General features: G+C 35.9%; 1 protein-coding gene across 2 annotated transcripts in view; it reads left to right on the top strand.

The window, feature by feature from the left end:
• The window catches only part of FUT9 (fucosyltransferase 9), a 400,579-nt gene that overhangs the window by 16,972 nt on the left and 367,236 nt on the right, over positions 1 to 16,371 (top strand). The gene's annotated exons all lie outside the window — the stretch shown is intronic.

The raw sequence follows: 16,371 nt of genomic DNA, 5'->3' as shown, positions 1-16,371 counted from the left end.
TGCTTTTGTTCCTAATTACTACCTAGAATGGATGAACAGCACACATAGTAAGAGAAATTGTAGAAGAACTTCAGGTGGATTTTACATGTTGTTCAACTCAGCGTGACAATGTTTGACTCCCAAGAAGAAGTTTCTCTTTTGCCAACCAGGAAAAGAAGTAAGAAAAGTTGCATGTGGTTTTCAGCCCTCTAAAATGGGAGATGAAATTTTGTCCAATTAATTAGACATTATGAGAAAAGAAAGAATGTTTAAAAACAAACTGCTCTGTAGGAAAAAAATCTAAACTTTATACTACCAGCCATTTTTAAACTCTTTTTAAAAATTATTTATTTTTTATAATACTTTTATTTTATTACACATGTATAAAAAACTACATAGAGCAGAGAGAACCATGTGACAATCATGAGAATAATGAGTTCTATACATGTTACATTCATAGTGAAATAACCATCTGCATTCGACCCCTTTCAAGTAAGTGTCTTTCCTGTCTTGTTGGGTCTAAATTTCCGAATGAGATTCAATATCTATCCTATCTCAATTCTAATAGCTTAACTTCTTTATCTTGATCTAAATCAATCCTATACAATAAAAAATCTACAGGAGGAATCTCCATCCCTGATCTCAAGATGTATTATAGAGCAACAGTAACAAAAAGAGCAAGGTACTGGCATAGAAACAGGCCAGTTGACCAACGGAATCTAAGTGAGGACCCAAATATACATCCCCACATATATGACCATTTGTTTTTTGACAAAGAGGCCAAAACAATACAATGGAAAAAAGCAACCATCTTCAACAAATGGTGCTGGTCCAACTGGTTGTCTACATGTAAAAAAATGCAAATAGATCCATATTTATCACCCTGTACCAGCCATTTTCAAAGCACCTTTAAGTTTTGCTTTACGGTTTTCAATATACTATGTTATATTTCCTTGAGGTAAGGTAAGTGCACTAATTTTCAGTACCAAAAACATTTGGTCTGTAATTAATCTACTAAGTAATGTATTTATATAAATTAATAGTTATTGGGCTGATGGGACAGCTATCTCTGAAATGGTGTGTATCACTATTCAGAGACAGAACAAAACCATGCAAAGGGGTGACCCTTCATTCCACGGAAGTATCCATAAATATACCAATCACAGTTACTTACCTAGCCTGGGAATTATGCAAATCCAGCACTATTGTACAAAGTCAATTTCCTTTCTTCATAAAGTTATTTTCCTGAAACATAGAAAACATGTATTGAGCTAGATCAAGAAAAGAAATAGAACATAGCAGAAAGTCTATTTTGATAAGAGCTATCAGCAATATACTTACTCAACTTTGTCTGACATTGCAAAATATAAGCACACATAAATACAGTTAAATATGTATCATATATATCCATATGTTTAGAGACACAAAAAACTGTCCAATGTGTAAAAATATAAATATGCTTACATGCAAATGTACAAATGTATACATATACATAGTTACATATAGTCTTTCACATTTGTTAATATATCCAAAACTATATATAGTTATAACTTTATGCCTAACTTATTAAAATAATCAAAGTTTCAGAAAACTATTTCTATTGCTGTACATGATAATATAAAGGTCTTCACTTAGGAATAAAAATCACTGAGACAAAAATAAATTATAAAACTACACATGCCTAAACAGAAGAGATTGTCTGTGTCTCTGTTGCAATGCTCTGGTATATTTTCATCTTGATCCTTGGTCCTTATAAAGTCACACTCCCATCTTCTCCATCCATACGTCATCCACTGCATTAGAAGGCTACAGGCAGAGGCAATTTCTTTTTGTTTTTATCTTTTTTTCTCCTTTATTAATTTATTCTTGTTACATCTCAATGGTTATCCCATCCCTTGTATCCTCCCATTCTTCCCTCTCTCCCATTTTCCCCTTATTCCCGCAATTTCTTACCAATGGGGAAAGGTAGTACCACCAAACATGGGAGGGGAAGCACTACATCACTGTGAGCAGTAAAACAGTAACCATCATCCTGTCACAAAATGATTATTTGATTAGGCACTATTTAACCCTATATCCACTTATTCCCTGTTAGAGAGAGGAAGAGATATTCAACATGAAATCAAACATGCACAGCAAAATGGCAGAAAAAAATAAATAATAAATCAACACGTAAATTGGCTGTAAAGTACAAGTAATGCAAGGAATAGTTCTTATTCTAATATTATTTCCTGAATTACTGCCTTTCTCAACAGATGTTAATCTGAATGTCAGCTTTCAGTATAAGATAAATGGTCTTGATTATCAAATGATCCAAGTGACATGAATCAATGTGAGAATTAGTGGAATAAAAATGTTTACTACTCACTATTATTATAAGGCAGCTTAGTTCAGAACTTAGCAGATACCATCTATAAATCTTTATACCCAGCGTTGTCTCACCAGGACCCTCACACTACATAAGGCTCTTTCTTATATAGAGAGAAACACAGAAAACTAAAGTCTAGGAACATTGTAAACTAATACTTCTTTTATTCTATTTCTTTTATTCAACAGGAAATGTCACCAGGCATTGTGTGTGTGTGTGTGTGTGTGTGTGTGTGTGTGTGTGTGTGTGTGTGTGTAGTAGCAATGAAATATATATTATATATATTAGTTTAGGGCCATATACTTTTAAAGCATTTAGTTTCTTCAATTTTTAAGAGATAACTTTAGAAATATAGGCACTCATACATTAGAGACTAATGTGGTATTCATATAGAACTTTAAATTTTACTTTTACTTGGGTACATCTGACAGAAAGTTTCAGTCTTACATTTGTGAATGAGTCCTTATAATTTTAATTTTCTTTGCATGTTTGTTTTGAGTCAGAAATGTTACACTTCAGAACAGAGATTCCAAGAACTATGGAGCTTAATGTGGAGACCTAATTTAATCAATAGTTATCCTCTTAAAATAATATTTTCTTTAATTATAAAAAGTTCTAGAAAGTATGTTATACTGTTATACTCATAGATTGTAAAGACTGAATATATCTTGAATGTTGTTACAGTAATTAAACCACATCTAGAGCAGTGCTAATTTGACATGCTGAAAATAATCATGAATGGCATAACCATTATTATGCTGCATAATTAAATACACACTCCACTCAAATGGCTGTCATTAGGATTTCCTGGCCAAAGTAATTTTGTGGTATCTTTTGTTTTCCTTTCAATTTCACCAATAAGATCATTAATAATGATATCTTCAGTTGATGCCGTTCATAGTTAATCATGATCATAAATAGACAAAGCATAGCCATTATAAAGAAAAATTGTTTTCTTCAAGACATTTCTTTTCATTGTCAGGGTCATTATTTCATTATGAAAGCAGAAACTCAGCTTTACCAACTTTGTTGTGGTATGTCTGTTCTATGTGATCTTGGAAAGGAGACAAGAGAGAAGCATCTTCAAATATCACCAAATATTCTGTTCTTCCACATGAAGTGTATTTAAACCAAACCTTCTGGCTATCCATACTTGACCTTTACCTGAATCTCTTCAAGATATTATTATAACAATAATCTGATTCATTAATCTTGTGTTGAATATGTGAATTCTGACGAACTCCTTTTAACAGATTTTCTGGAACTATACTAAGCTATAAGGTAACAAGTATCTAGCTCACTGGTTCCTCTCAGGCTGTAGGTCTCCAATGCTTTTAAGCAGAGACTTGAGGATTCAATGATTCACAAGATACTCATGGGTACATGAATGAGTGTACTTTTCTAAAGTATAAATTTTAATTATTAGACTCATATGAGAAGCTTATGTTAAGGTATAAGACTTCTATTCAATTCACTCCATTATAGATGAATGAAGTAAAGACCAAGGGGCTGAGATAGCTGCCAGGTCCACAACTAGTTACAATCCTTGAACTTAGGTTCACAAAACGGGACACCAGACCAAAAAGAAGTTGTAGTACTATTACACTGATTTTTTATTAGAAAGAGGGGAAACTGAAAATGCAGTATATAAGTGATTATAAAGAACAAAGAAGAGAATATTAGCACACTTAGGGAGTAGAGCCCTTTAAGCATTTAATAGCATTTGGCATAGACTCTCTGACAAACCAATAAATATGTCACAATAAATGTGTCATGAATAGAAAATGCCATGAATAAATAATGTCGTCAAAAGAGAAGAATGTGGCAAAGCCAAGTCCTGTTGACAACGAATGTAGAGGCAAAGAGTTCAAGGCTAGAGGTAATTGTGAAGTCAAGAAGTCTATTGCTTAGAATGTTCAAAACAGAGTTTAGTCCCAAATGCTGAAGGATGAAGGTGTGATAAAGAGAAAGAAGAAAGCTCACAATTCCATAGACTGACATGGCATTTATTCAGAAGAACTTTAAGATTTATCCTAGTTTGTTCAGGTCTTATAGAAAAATGAAGGCTAAAAATCTGTGAACTAATACTTCTTTTAAATTTCTTTCATATGCTTTGTGCCAGAACATTTATTCTCTGGGATAGACATTATATCTAATAACTCAAGTTATGGTTTTCTATCTGAGTGAAAACCACACACATGCTCAGTTACTCATATTAAGTACAAAATTTTCACTGAATAAAACAGAGAGATGGTAATTTTTGTATCTTTATTCCAAAAAAATGTACTTAAAGCAAAAGGATCTTCTATGTTTTATTTTAATCTATTATAACTTTTTCAGATTACATACTGAATGTTATCTCCTCCCTCCTATCCTCCCATTCTCATGTCCTCTCCTCCACCCGATCTCCCTCCCCTAGACATCTGATAGAAGCTGATCTCCTCTCTCACCATATGACCACATCAGATCAGGTCTCATCCAAATAGCCTGGTTCCCGTTCTGTGTGTCACCAGGAATCCCAACCAAGGGGAAGTGATCAAATCACAGACATTAGAGTTCATGTCAGAGGCTGTCCCCACACTTTCCACAAGCGTGAAATATGAGCTATCCATGGGCCAGATCTGAATAAGGAGTGTAGGTTTCCTGCATGCCTTGTCCTTGGTTGGTGCAACAGTTTGAACAGGCCACCCTATTCAGATACAACAGGACCAGATACAACAGCTTTGATGGTCTCCTTATGGGGCTCCTGAACCTTCTAAATCCTTCCATTTCCCCATTCTTCCATAGCACTCTCAGTGCTCTATGCAGAGTCCAGCAGCTAGTCTCAGCATCTGTCCCCATCTCCTGCTGCGTGGAGTCTCTAAGAGGATATCTACATTGGGCCAATATCCACTTATAACTGAACACATACCGTGCATGTCTTTCTGGGTCTGGGTTACCTCACTCAGGGTGATCTTTTCTAGTTCCACCCATTTTCCTGCATTTCTCAAGAATTACTTGTTTTTAATAGCTGAGTAGTATTTTGTTGTGTAAATGGACCACAGATATTTTTATCCATTCTTTGCTTGAGGGGCATCTAGGTTATTTCCAGATTATGGTTATTACAAATAAAACTGCTATGAACATAGTTAAGGAAATGTCCTTGTTGTATGGTACAGCATCTTTTGGGTCTATGCCCAGAAGTGGTATAGTTGGGGTTTGAGGTAGAATTATTCCCAATATTGTGAGAAAGTGCCAGACTTATTTCCAAAGTGGCTGTACAAGTCGGCACTCCCATCAACAATGCAGGAGTGTTCCCCTTTCTCCAAATGCTTATCAGAATGTGATGTCACTTGAGATTTTGATCTTAGGCATCCTGATAGGTATAAGAAGGAATCTCAGATTTCTTTTGATTTGCTTTTCCTTGATGACAAGGGACGTTGCGCATTTCTTTATGTTTTTCTCTGGCATTCAATATATCTCTGTTGATATTCTCTGTTTAGCTCAGTACCCCATTGGATTATTTGGTTTAGTGGTGTTTAATTTTTCAAGTTCTTTATGTATTTTATGGTTTTAGTTCTTTGTAGGATGTGGGGTTGGTAAAAATCTTTTCCCAGTCTGTAGGCGGTCATTTTGTTCTGTTGACAATGTCCTTTGCCTTACAGAAGCTCTTCATGAGGTCCCATTTATTAGTTGTTTATCTTAGAGACTGAGCTATTATTGTTCAGTTCAGGAAGTTCTCCTCTGTGCCAATGAGTTCAAGGCACTTTGACACTTTTTCGTCTAACAGATTTAGTACATCCGGGTTTATGTTGCGGTCCTTAATCCACTTGGACTTTAGTTTTATGCAGGGTGATAGATATGGATCTATTTGCACTTATCGTTAAATGGAGAGACAATTGCCATGCCACTCCAGGAGAGTCCACGTTGCAATGCTCTTATGCGGACCTGAGGTCACAACCCCAAAAGGGAGTCTCCCTGCAAAGGTCATAGTGTTCTCTCCCTTGCAGTGTTGGAAGCAACTTGCTTCCTGGAATAATAAAATAATAAAAGAATAAAAGAATAAAAGAATGAAAGAATCTTTTATTATTCTTAAGAACTTTCAGGATGACCAATAATAAAAGAAGCTCATTTGGAGGGGTGCCTCATTCTGCAGCTTCTAGCCGGTGCTTTGTCAAATTCACCACCTGGTCACCTTGCTGTTGCCTTGACTATGAGAGAGAAGAGTAATAGAGAAAACAGGAAGAAATTCCAGGAAGCAAGCTGCTTCCAACACTGCAAGGGAGAGAACACTATGACCTTTGCTGAGAGAATCATGGGAGAAAGGCAAAGTAGAAGGACCCAGAGGGTCCTAGAAGCCTACAAGTAGAACATTATGATAGGCAGATTTGGGCCCAGGGCTCCCGCTCAAACTAAGGCACCAGCCAAGGACAATACAGGCGGTAAACCTTAAGCCCCTACCCAGATCTAGCCAATGGACAGAACACTCTCCACAGTAGAGTGGAGAGTGGGATATGACTTTCTCACATACTCTGGTGCCTCACCTTTGACCATGTCCCCTGGAGGGGGAGACCTGGTGGCACTCAGAGGAAGGACAGCAAGTTACCAAGAAGAGACTTCATACCCTATGATCATATAGAGGGGGAGGTAAGCCCCCTCAGGAACAGTCATAGGGGAGGGGAATAAGGGGAAATTGGGAGGGAGGGAAGAATGGGAGGATACAAGGGATGGGATAACCATTGAGATGTAACAAGAATAAATTAATAAAGGAGGAAAAAAAGAATAATAAAAGAATGGAGAAAATTTTCAATGAATTACAGCAAAAGGAAGTGGTTGAAAAATCCCCTCAATTAAATGGTCTTTACCAAAGACAGAGCCCATTCGAGGAAAAGGTAACTTGGACAAGAGCCAAATTAAAAGCAAAATTTTAATTTATACAACACAAACTCCATATGGCCTGGCATATGTATTGAAGGACAGTCTCTGGTGTCCTCCTAGATATAGAGGACCCTATAGATGGATTACTACATCTCCTCCACCTCTCTCCTATACAGGAATGTGTGAGGGAGGGGACAGATGGGTAGTCATCAATGGGAAAAATGTGTCAGACATTGACTAACAGCAAAAGTTAATTTTAATGAGGATCATCTCAGGTCCCTGGCTCAACCTGAGAATGTAATATCTTCCTGTAACAAGTTAATGACTTAGAAACCATGATTTTCTATGTACTTTGTACTATGTAGTCTATATACCTGATTGCTTCACTGACCCCTTTGAACATACTCCATGGAAAATGTAACCACAAAATACTCCTGGTTTCAAAATATGTATAAAAATCTAGACTGCTTGCTTGTAAAACACAATCAGATCCAAATTACTCTTGTGTTTGTCTCTGTTTGTCACTGCCAGATCCTTGCCCATCAAGTCTTTGAGGTCCCTTGTCTCAGTGACCTTCATACCTGATTGGGGTGGTCCATGGCAGAAACTCAATGAAATTCTACTGTAATCAAGGAGTAGACAAGGATACTCACTCTCCCTATCTCTCCAATATACTACTTGAATTTCTAGCTAGAGTAATAGGACAATGAAAGGATATCAAGGGATCCACACTGGGAAGGAAGAAGTCAAAGTATCACTATTTGCAGATGATATGATAGTATATATAAGTGACTCCCAAAAATCTACCAGAGAACTCCTACAGCTGATAAGCATCTTCAAAAAAGTGGCTGGAGACAAGACTAATTTTAAAAAATCAGTAGCCCTCATATATATATATATATATATATATATATATATATATATATATATATATATATATATATATATATAACAAATGGGCTGAGAAGGAAATTAGGGAAACTACACCCTTTACAATATCCACAAATAATATAAAGTATTTTGCTGTAACTCTAACAAAGCAACTGAAAACCTTATATGAAAAAACAATCCAAGTCTCTAGAGAAAATTGAACAAGATATCAGAAGATGGAAAGATCTCCATGGCCATGGAGTGGGAAGTTCAACATAGTGAAAATGACCATCTTGCCAGAAGCAATCTACTGATTCAATTCAATCCCTATCAAAATACCTACACAGTTCTTTACAGATCTAGAAAGATCAATGCTCAACTTCATATAGAAAAACAAAGAAAAAAGAAGTAAATGAACAAAAACCAGAATAGTTAAAACAATCTTGTACAGTAAAAAATCTTCTGGAGGAATCTCCATCCCTGATCTCAAGCTGTACTATAGAGCAACAGTAGTACTAATACTAATACTAATATTAATATTAATTCTAATACTAATAAATACTACTAATAAAAGATATTGTGTTAGCATAGGTTGATTGGACAATAGAATTGAGTTGAAAATACAGCAATAAACACCCCCCACACACACACACACTCACGGACCCCTCTGGACACTTGACTTTTGACAAAGAAAGAAAAAACCAGATGGAAGAAATCTAGCATCTTCAAAAACATGAGTTTTAAAAGAAAACATAAAACCAAGTTAAAATTTTTTAAATAAACCTTATTAAAATTTTAGATGTATAATTGATGGGATTAGATATGATAATTTATTAATGTATAAATGTACATTTATTACCCTCTTGTTTCCTTCCCTCTACCTCCTGACTCCCTCCCTTTCCCCATTTACTTCACTGTCTTTTAAAAATTTGTGCTGATTATTCATATCAGCAAAAACATGTAATGTTTTTCTTCCTAAGTATAGTTTATTTTATGGTCATGTCAGATCCATTCTTTAATAAGCAAATTAATTTTCTTAACTGTGTTTTAGGCTTAATAACAACCTGGCCCTTTGTGTGTATATGTAGTATAATTTCATAGCAAGCCTTTCTTGCTCTTGCATATATTTTGTAGCAGTGTGTATGTTCTTAGAAGGAGTCTTGCAATGGCAAGGTAGGTAGATGGTGTAGTAGTTGTTTTGTCAGACTCCTGAGGCAGACATGGAGAAACTTCAAAGTGCATTATAGTTCCAAATACTGTTAGAAGGTTCTAGGCACCGAATCTCATTAGAGATGACATGGAGACCTGAGACACAATTCAAACATGAGTCCTAAAATAGCTGCTGCCAAGAAGAAAGATGAAAACAGTTTTAACAATATCAAAGGTCAGTAGACCACAAGGAAAATAAATAAAATGCAATAGGATACCAAATGTAAATGAAATACCAAACTGAGATGTAAAAATTTTAAGTTATAGTTTTCCATTTAATTTCAAATTATTGAATAAAGTACAAACACTAAAGGTTTTCAGAAAAGAAATGCTGACAAGTTGTAAATATTTATTGCAGTTGATCCTTGTTATATTTAGTTCACATGAATTCAACACATGTTGAAATCTAAAGTATGAGTGACGTCACACTTTCTCTGTCATGATTAAAGGGGATTTAGAAAACTCAGAAGAGATACAACATTTGCTAAATTAAGTCTCTCCTTGGATGGAAGTGGGAGAGAAAAAGTCCAGCGTGTTTCCACCAGCTTTATGTGGCCTCTTTAAAAATAAATTCTTACTAGGTCCTAGCACCTACCCATGCTCCTAAAATGATCTAAGGACAGTATTGAACCATCCAGTCTTGGTTTTGGTAACTTTCTTGTCTCTTGTGTATTTTCCACTGGTGTCTTGTCCATACTTGAAATTGTAATAAACTGACCCAAAATACTTTTCATCATTTATATGAAATGAGTTTTTGTCTCCTTCTCCTCTTCTTCTTCTCCCTTTGCTTCTGCTTCCCTTCTTCAAGAAGCAGTTTTGGTTCTGGATAATTAAATCAGAACTGAAGTGTTTCATCTTCTAGAAAACTAGTCAAATTCCTAACCTAGGATAATCAATATTCACTGCCATTTTGCAATATAGCGCTTCACCATGTCTCGTTTCAAAGTTACGCCAGTTATACTGGCTTTCTGCCTACCCTGAATCATTTCTAGGACATAGTCTTCATACAGAAATCATATAATAGCTGCTCATGAAATGTTTTTTTAATTGAAATAGTTGCCATTCTCATGTATGCATCATTAGTGAAGAACAAGGAAGAAGTCATACTAATGCTGAGTCTTAGTTAAGGTTTTATTGCTGTGAAGGGACTCCATGGCCCTGGCAACTCTTACAAAAGAGAGCATTTAAGTGAAGCTAGCCACAGTTTCAGAGGTTTAGTCTATTGTCACTATGGCAAAGAGCATGGTGGCATGTAGGTAGATTTGGTGATAGAGAAGGAGCTAAGAATTCTACATCTTTACCCTCAGGCACCAGGAAACTACGTGCCACACTGGGCTTAGATCAAGCATATGTGACCTCACAGCCTGCTCCCACAATGACACACTTCCTTCCAAATTGCCACACCTCCTAATAGTGCCACACCCTATGGACCGAACATTGCTACATGGGAGTCTATGGGGCCTATTCTTATGCAAGCCACCATCTTCCACTCCCTAGCCCCCACAGGTTTCTAGCCATAGCAGAGTGCAAAAATGCTTTCAGTACAGCTTCAAAACTTCCCATAGTCTGTAACAGTTTGAGCTGATTTTAAAAGTCTGCAGACTCTTCTGAGACTAAGGGCAGCCTCTTAACTATAATCTCACATGACATCAAAATGAAAAAGTATATCACATAATTCCAACATACAATGGCACCAGATATGTGTGATCATTCCAAAAGGTAGGAAATGCAGCATAGTGAAGAAATACTGAACCAAAGCAAGACTGAAAGCCAGCTGCTCGGCAAGCTCCAAACTCTGCCCTTCCATGTCTAATGTCAAAATGTTCTTTAGATCTCCAGCTCCTTTCTGCTTTGTGGATTGCAACACGCTTCTTTTTCTGGGTCTGTTTCCCTTTTCTCTTAGCCATTTCCTTGGCAAGTATCTCACAGTTCTGGCATCTTTAACATTTCGAAGTGTCCAAGGCAATACATGGTTCACCTTTACAGATTCACACAGTGGCTTCTCTGGGCTTCCATACAGCGCCTTCTCTTCCACACACTTGGCCTCTTCGGCTTTCTTTACTGGTAGAGGGAGATTCCATAACCTCTTTGTTCTATACTTGACTCTAAAGCCAGGACCATATTGTTGGTGCCCTGCCCCCAGATGAGGAAAGGGTTTGCAGAAGGGTGGATGCAAGAGTTTGAGAGAAGAGAGGGAGGAATGGGAAGAATGGGGAGGAGTGAGTCAGGGAGCAGGGGGAATTTTACAGCCTGACTGACTGGAAGTCAGAGTGCTTTTTTATTTATACAGAACTCAGTGGGCAGGCATAGATACATGTTCCAAAACATAGATCATATCATGTTTTGTGCCCAAACAGGTTTTTGTAACTTCTGCTTGGTCGTAAGTTTAAACATCATTCATAAGCTGTGACAGAACAAAATTGCCTTTTACAATCATTTTTCCTCATTAATGCCATAACCCAACTTTTAACAATATTGAAGTTTCAAGGGCATATTTTTTGTAAAAACCTGACAGCCTGTTCTCAAGGTGGTAACTCTTGGTGGTTTATGGAGAACTGGACAGAAAGAAAATCCCTAAGTCATCATGGTCAGATCTTTATGTCCCAAGTAGTGCATTATCAACTTTTAATAGTCAGAGTGCAAATTGTAGAATGTATTTACATATCTAACCTTGGTATTCTTTGTTCCTTGGTCATGGGACACCATAGTGGCCCTGTATGAGTTAACCTTTTTCCTTGAAAAGGAAGTCTTAATATTTTATTCTGTTATCACTTATCCAGGAGAAAATCTCAATGTCTACACTCCTCCAAACAAAAGCATGGTCAGGGCTATCACAATAATACCTCTCTCCTGGTCCTAAGTTCCCTTTTGGTTAGAATTTTGTTGCTGTGAACTGACACCATAAATTTGGCTGGCTTATAGTTCTAGAGGTTTAGTCCATTGTCATCATGGCAGGAAGCATCCTAACATGAAGGCAGACATGGTGCTAGAGAAGAAGCTGAGAGCTCTACATCTTGATCAGCAGGCATCAGAAGGGGCCTGGATGCCACATTGTGTGTAGACAGAGAGATGAAGAGAAATTTAGGCCACAAGGAGGAGAGGTTGAGAGTAATGAGGAGAAGAGAGCTGGAGGAGCACAGAAGGATATAAATGCAAGTATTATGGGGATTTTGGCTGGAAGGAAGATAGATTGATCATTGAGTATTAGAATAGGTTCCTAATGCCCAATATTGCACTCTCTGTGTCAATTATTGCAGAACTATTTAGTTAAGGATAAACTGTGACTATATTAATTTCCTGGAACATTACATATTAATTATTCATTTAACATTTTTCTTTTTGCAATTTACAAAATATAGGGTAAGACGTTACATTAAAGTTATATGAGAAAATCATATGTTGCTGATTAAATTCAAGAAGCCTCTTTCTTTTCCTCTGTTGACAGACTTTCTTGCTGTGTTTTTAGTATTGATTTGGTTCATGTTCCATGCTATATGTAATATCTTACATCATATTGAGTCTATAGACCTACACAAATGTTTTAATTTCACAGTGCTCAGGACAGTAGAGTAGTGCCTTGTGATTCAGTGTATAAAACTACTTGCCCTTATTTTCTTGGTCTTCATCAGAGTTCAAAGACACAGTTGTTTAAAAGACTTGTTCATTTAAGAACCATTACAGAAACAAAACATGTGATTTGAGATGTTGAAACACACTTGGACATACTGAAAACTGCTGAGAATAATTAAAATAAATGCACCTATTTAGCCATCAATAAGGTAGTATATTGTATGACCTAAACTTTTGCTGTGTATATCTCAGGTTCCACAAGTGAAAAAGAACAAGAATAAAAACTTGGCATGTTCTCAGAGCTGTAAGTGTTCCTAGGGAACAATATTAGAAGTAAAAAATGAGGGTCATACACTACCTGTAATACCAATGAGAAGATCATAAAATACTAAAGTGATAGAAATTGAGCGTAAATTTTGTTTTATGAGTTATAACTCCTATCTTTAGGAAGTCAAGTAGAATGTAAAAGAAACTAAATCCAGATCCAGTAGTCCATTAAAAGAAATGAGGTTGGTGAGAAAATGACGCTGTTTTGGAGGAAAGTTAATAACAGATATTTACGTTGGAGTCTTCTTCTTAGGCCTTGAACTATAGCGTGTGGGAATGGAATGTCACAGAGTTATGTATTGTAATCTGGATTGGGATTGTTAGTGACATTCACAAAATATTGGAAGGTGGAATGTTTGTTAGGCCACTGTTTTTAGAAGCTTCTTTGAGGAAATGCATCAATACTTTTGTCTGCTTTCATTACTATCTTATTACTATAATAAGACTGTGGAAGAAGAACAGGACATGATCCAGAGAATAGCTCAAGTTGGAAAGCAGAATATATCTTCCTCTTCTTTGATTATCTAACTCTTTCCACATGTAGCTGACAGTCCTTCTTGCTTATATTTTGCTAGTACATTTTCTCTTACCTGTTCAGTCCTATGTTACCAAATATAACTTGGTAAATATTTTTTGTGTATGAATATCCTTTCTTGAGGATACAGTTTGGATATTCACTAAACAGCCAGCATAGTCCTACTACATGGCAAGTATTTTATCTAAAGTATTTTTACACTAAGAAAATCAGGATGACGTTCCTATATCATCTAATCACTATTGTGCTCTGTAAATCACATGATTTGTAATATATACACATATGTATATATTACACACACATTGCATAACCCTCATGTACACAACTGAAAATGAATCTAATTGTTTAGTATTCCCTAAATTTAAATAACCATCTGAATACATTGAGGTAAGCATTTTCTATATGCTTTTCTTTTTAAGGGCCTATGGCTTGGCCGCTCTGCAGAGAGTTTGCCAGTGAGGTGCAGGAGAAATATCCAAGATCCAGCTAGATTTCCCTTAACCAGCTAGCCTTGCCTGAATTAGTTAGCCTGGCCTATACCAGCTAGCCCTTCCTGAACCTAGCTCGCCTGTAGCTTTGCCTGTAGCTAACTTGAAGGTAATGATAGGACTCACAGGATTCTAATCTTCTCATTCATATCTATTTCCACGTACATTTGTTGAACAAAATAATCTATACATTCTAGAACTTGAATACACTAAACAATCTACAGACCCATTTATCACGGACATATCTTCAGCTTCATACTCCTGAAGATTTATCTCTCACCAAACTGTAAACTTTTGAGGCAAAAATTAAATATACTTCTAATATTCCTTTTATACCAAGTAAGAATGAGTATTGTTTGTATAACTGAGAGAAAATATTTTATTTAAGTATGAAGATGAATGAATCTGATTTAATTCTGGCTAAAATTCATCTTTACTTTAGTATTTGCATAGAGTTGAAATGATTATATAGGTGTGTTTTGTATATTGATTCTCTTTTCAAAAGTTAAAATAGTAGACATCCAGGAAAGCACATAACACTAAAACATGCCAGAATTTCTTCAAAATGACAGAGTGTCTTGATTAGCTTATTTTTTCACCTTTTAAACTTATAATATTCAAACATTTGACTTATTTTTTATTATTTATAAAAGAAAACTAATATTTGTTCCTGGTGCTGGTACAGTCTTTATTATTCATTAGATTTTACTTCTATAGCATCTCAAGCTCCAAATCTACAGATATTAGTACATAACCTGGAATAACTGCAGAAACTGGAAAAGCAAAATGACATGACTGACAGTATGAAGGTTCTTGGGGAGCAACAGAGAAGGGAATTACAAGATACAAGTGGTCTGATGAGGGAAATGGGAAAGAGGAGGGAGCGATGAAGTAATCATAGAAAGAGGGAGGAGACTAAAATAACACTAAGGATCTCTGAGAAGGTCAAAAAGAATTATGCTATTAACTAACTAAACACTATGATGCTAGGTATAATTCTAGGTATAAATATACATATATCATTTTAAGAAACTTTTCTTAAATGGGCTGACAATACTTCTTTCAAAAGCTAAAAACCACCTAACAACAAAACAATATCATAAATGAAAAAACACTGTTTAAGTTGTTGGTCACAGTTGTCCAAGAGACTCCGAAAACATACAGCCTATTGCTATTGGCCTTGGTTGTCCTCCAGATGTGTAAGGTAAGTTTCTATCACTGGAGATACCATGCACTTCTAAAACAGAGCCTAGAGACTTCTAAGCTAAAACTGATTCTCTTTTCTAAGGCTGGATGCCATTTTACTGTGCTAGCATATTGACATGATAGAACATAAAGCATTCATGCCTAAAAGAAAGCATGCTCATCAGGGCCTCAAATTCTGAATGTAAATCAATACCTATCTCATCTCATCTCTATCATCTCAAAACATCTATCTAGATCTAAAAACATCTTATACCCTGAACAACTAAGCTTAATTGTAAAACTAAACTATCTGGTCTTCCTATCAGATAGATAGATAAGGTATAGCCAGAACATGGTAACAGCCTAAGTGTCCATCAATAGAAGAATGGATAAAGAAACTGTGGTACATATACACTATGGAATACTACTCAGCTATTAAAAACAAGGAATTCCCGAAATTAGTGGATAGATGGATTGAGCTAGAAATGATCATAATGAGTGAGTTAACCCAGAACCAGAAAGACTCAAATGGTATATACTCAGTTATATCTGCATACCAAAGTGTCTTGAATCAGTTTTGTCAGGGCCCTCTTCTATCTTTGTCACCAGAAGAAGCAAGAATAAGATCATAAAGACTAATGGCTATCACACCTAAGCACAAAGTAATGGCCACACTGAAACCATTTTCCAATGAGAAAACAAAACACATTTCAGGTCTTCCTAATGGTTCTGATAGCTCAAGTCTTGATAGGGACTAATGAGTAATATGAATGCTGGTCATGCATAATGCATTTTTGGAGTTTGTTCAGAGGCCTTTGGAAGTTTTGGGATGGGAATGGTTGTTAGAAAAAAAGTAGTGCATGGTAGATAAGATCAACATACATTGTACATCTGGATGAAATTTTCAAAGCAAAACTGTTATTTACTATATAAATAAACACAATGACCATTTAATAAAAATATAAATTCCAAGTAAACTGTTA

The sequence above is a fragment of the Acomys minous genome (assembly GCF_964271855.1).
Source record: "Acomys minous genome assembly, chromosome: 1".
In the NCBI taxonomy this organism is placed as follows: domain Eukaryota; kingdom Metazoa; phylum Chordata; class Mammalia; order Rodentia; family Muridae; genus Acomys; species Acomys minous.
Note: the sequence above shows the minus strand (reverse complement) of the source record. Positions and strands in the feature narration are given on the sequence as shown.